Below are 4,923 nucleotides of genomic sequence, written 5' to 3' on the forward strand. Positions count from 1 at the left end.
ATGTGCTCACTATTGTCCATTGAAACCTTTATAGTAATTGCAAAAACATAACCATGAAAAAAGCAGACAGGAGCTTTCCGCCCTTGCCCTCTGGTAAATATATTTGTACACTATCCAATATAGTCAAGAAAATAAATATTGACGTTTAAAATACTGTTTTGAAGTAATACACCCAAACTACGCCGTAATCTCTGAATGTCCAAATGGGGCATGTGGTAATAGGCCTGTAATCTTTTTGCATGGCTAAGGGGTGTAACCATGCCCTGTACCTGATACAGGTGAAAAAGATCCATTATATAGTTCTGCAGCACAGTCAGAAATTCTCATTATCCCCTCTGTCTTTCTTTCTCTCTCTCCACCTTCCCCCATTCCCTTCCTCCAGCCAGGACTTCTAACTATTTCCAGTTCTCCCTCGCTCCATGTCCTTCTCTATCCTACTCCCAGCCTTCAGCATGTATGTTGTGACTTCCACTCATGTGGAAAGGTGACATTCAGGTGTCTCCAGTGACTCAATCAGTAAATCAATCAGTTTTGGTAATGGCGGTCCAGAATAACCGGCGGTTAACAAAGCCCCCTACCTCCTCTGTCCTCAGCTAATCCTGTTACTACCCCGCCTGGCAGTGTCCCTCCCACCCCACAGGGCTCGGTGCCTGACACAGGACTAATGTACCCATGCGGAAGGTCACGCAGAACTCCCTGCTGGAGCACACACATGTGTACATTATGAGGCATTCACGGTTCACGCCATGACTTTTATTGTGTGTATCTGTCAGCCGCTGATAGAGAGAAGGCTTCAGATGGGTGCAAGTGAATATTTCAATACCGTGGTGGGAGTTTTGGTGACACAATCCGGTTGCTTTCAGCATTCCCCCTAATTCTTACCTAAATTAGCATGAATATGGCAGAGCAAAAGCTTCCCACAAACCTTAATCCTAACCAGGTTCACCATAAACTAGGACAGCAAAGGCAGCCCTGGACCCACTGTCAAGTAGAACGTACATTATATTCTGTGATGTTGCGGTTACATTGCATGGATGTTGCTATTCGGTTGTGATGATAGCCTGTGGCCAGTGAAGGAGTCCCTGCTGCGACCCTATCTTATTTGGAGTCGTTGAAGCCACTCATCTGTCATAGTCATGCAGTGTTAATAAACATTGAGAAAAGGCTCCAGGGCTCTGTGTGTGTGTGTGTGTATGTGTGTGTGTATGTGTGTGTGTGTGTGTGTGTGTGTGTGTGAGAGAGAGATATTGCATGATCAGATTCTAAATATCACTGTACAATAATCATACAAAAAAAAAAAATACAGAATGATGTGTATTGAATCAGGAAGACTAGAAGACACAAGAGTTGAATAATAGTGATTTGCGGTTCACAAACATTTTTGTCATGTCATCATTTGTTTTCCGAATGACTAGTTACAGTAATTTGAGTCATTTGTTTGACCTGCGCCTTGGAGACGTGCTCCGACCACCAACTGTAATTATTTCTCAGTAATGTGACTACTTTGTTCAGGGGGACAATAACCTGTAAAATGAATGATCTGAGTTTTGTTTATCGTTTTCTGGAAGAACGCATTAGCTAATCGAGTTTTGGTTGTATTCCACTAAGACTCATTCACAATCTAGTCAACAAGACCTTGTTTCAAAGTTATCAAGAAATAATTGTATTTTGTATGCCTAGCAATCACAACTGAACAGTGTTTGAAGCACACTTTTAAGTCTGTCACAAACGACAGCTCTAAAGTAATAAACATGCGTGCCACCTACATTATGGTGAACGAGATGTGAATGAGAGGCTTGTGGAATCATGACTCTTTCAAGTTTTCATTTCATCATTCACTGATAGGGGGTTCTGCATGCTCTGGGCATTACTGAATTAAATAAATTAAATTAGTCAGAAGAAATTAGAAAAATTTCAGTAAAAAGAGCCGAACTTCCTATCACTTTTTAACCTTGTGGTCCCCTGTTGTTTGCCACCACCATCTTTGACCTCTTTGACCTTTTCACATTCAGGTTTACTCTGAGGGAACAGAGCGAAATGTACTGTAGCATTTGTGTCCATCTCTCCTTTCCTGAAGAGAGCCTCCTCCCATCTCCAGCAATGCACAATCCACTAGCCCTGGGTTCAGTATTCACTTACAGTCCATGAATAGCTGTCTTGAGTTGCGCATGAAGCAGAATTACCAGAATGTATTACTGACTGTGTTTCAGCAGGTTTATGCAAAGAAAGGTTGAAGTGGTGAAAATGGGTTTGCTGCTCTGTAATTTCTACGCCGTAAGTAACCTCATTGAGAGGAACATTTCCTAGTTCGGAAAGCCTGGTGAAATTATTTGCAGAAAGTAGCTACAAAGGGGTGGAAACCCATTTGAAATGAGTGACGCCTGGCCACACGTCAAACCAATAACATACCCAATGCCTTCATCAACTAGATTTTGTGTATAGAGCACACTTCTGGCAAAACAGAATTCACTTTTTCCTTCAGATTTTCTTCCATTTTCTTCAATGTTGCAAGCTATAGGTTGCATAGGCAAGAACTTTCTGCAAAATAGTCCTACCCGGTCGGAAAAGACAGCTCACATAACAACAAGCAATCATCTACGGGCGTGTGTGTGTGTGTGTGGGGGGAGGGGGATCTTGGAATGTAACATCCAGTTTAATTGTGTCCTTGTTCTCACAGTGCTCCATCTACCTTTTATGCATTGAGGCTTGACAGGTGTTTCTGGTAAGTCAGGTGTGTTCCATCACATCATTTGTGCAGACATAAGAGAGCTATCAATGTATAGTTTTGATTCTAGACTTTGCATTTGCCATTGGAGTTTGCTTTTGGTGTCTGTCAACATGAGGACCAAAGAGGTGTCAATGAAGGTCAAGGAAGCCATTATTAGCTTGAAAAATCTGAAACATAGCCAAAACCTTAGGCTTGCCAAACCAACAGTTTGGAACATCATTAAAAAGAAAAAAAAAACACTGGTGAGCTCAGCAATTGCAAATGGGCTGATAGGCCAAGGAAGACTTCCACAGTGGATGTCTGAAGAATGCTCACCATAATTAAGCAGGAGAATGTATTCTGATGTGTATAGAAACATTGTGTCTGCTCGTGTGCAAGCAAATGCATCCAAATTCATTGGATGGCGCTTTATCATACAGTAAGATAATGATGCAAAACAGACTGCTATAGCAACTAGGGACTTTTTCAGGGCCAAAAAGTAGAAAGGTCTTGACTGGCCAAGTCAATATTCAGATTTAAATCAAGTTGAACATGCATTTAATTTCCAGATGATAAGATTTTAGGCAAAAAGACCTCAAAACAAACAACAACTCAAGATGGCTGCAGTACAGGGCTGGCATCACCTGGCATCTGTTGGGGTCAATGGGTCGCACACTTCAGGCAGTTATTGTATGCAACAAAGGATTGTTCACAAAATTCTAAACATGAGCGCTTAATTTGGACATTTGATAAATCTGTCACATTACTTTTGGTTTCCCTGAAGTAGGGAGACTATGTATAAAAAGTGTAATTTCTGAATGGTGAAACTAATATGTACACAAATACCATCAAATAAAAGCCGAGAATGTACGTGTATATTTGTCCCATGGGGCCAATTTGTTTATTTTTCTTTGCAGCTTGCTGAAAATGTCTCTGCATTTCATTGTTTTATTTACTCTGTATATCCGACTATGTTTCCAAATCTCTACACTCCAAATATGTATCTTAGCCACACCTGGCTTGAAATAGGGTGAAAATGACTGTTGATGCATATTTTAGATTTTAAGACATCAGATTTAAATAATAGTTTAAATGGAAGTAAATAGATGTTCTATTTCCAAGCAACATATCATCTTGTTTTCTGCAGCTCACTCATCAGAGGCTTTGACACAAACAATGTAATATAGCCACAGCTCAATAAAAAAACTCAATGATACATGATGTTAAAGCGCTGTATGGGTGTCTAAACACTGTTTGTCCATACTATTCAACGCACAGTGACTGTCAAGTCATCAGTCAATACTGACAGATGTGTCGGGCTTAAATCATAAACACGCTCACACCCACAAGATGCATTAAATTTAAATTGTCATGTAAAAAGGGTGGATCGAAGAGGCCCAGTCTATTCCTAGATGACATCTCCTCCTCCCAAGGTCAAGGATGATTCAATTGGTGGAGTGGCAGTGTTCCGAGCTATGTCCTCTGGGCTGTCAGCACCACACTGATAATCATAATCCAGACTATTTGTTGCCTGTCAGGGAAAATGAAAATGAAAGAATAGACATTTACCCTTGATCCCTCAGTAACAAATTAGATGTATCACTCAGAAGGACCCATAGAGGAGCCAAAAAAAACAGGGGTTACCATAAAAAAATCACCAATGAAGAGCTAGTAAGTATCCTGATATTCTGTTTGTTAATATGACCTTATACTATATCTCGTATATACTAAGAGGAAGCAAAGTGGTGGTCATACAACCTATTTAACTGCTAATACTTTTCCAAAAACTGTACTCATATGAAAGAAGATGCAATAAATGCCAGTGGAGGCTCCTCAGAGGAAGGGGAGGACCATCCTACTCAGTGATTCCAGAAAAATAAAAAATAAATAATTGTTATGCCTTTTAGATAAAACTACTACTAAATATATTCACATGTCCAAATACGTGATTTTGCAATGAAGATCTAGAGTAGTCTCAACAGCACCCTCTACGGTAGCACCAATAGCACAGCTATATTCAGTCCTCCACTGGCCTCCTTGACATAAACACAAAACATAGGAGGCTTGTCGTTTTCAACCCCTTCCATAGACTTGCACAGTAATTATGACGACTTCCGGGGGAGGAGGTCCTCCAACCTATCAGAGCTCTTGCAGTATGAACAAACATCTTCCCCATTCAATCTAAGGTTCAGATAATGAATCTAATACTGTAAGCA

This window comes from Argentina silus, assembly GCF_951799395.1.
Source record: "Argentina silus genome assembly, chromosome: 3".
NCBI classification, from domain to species: Eukaryota; Metazoa; Chordata; class Actinopteri; order Argentiniformes; family Argentinidae; genus Argentina; species Argentina silus.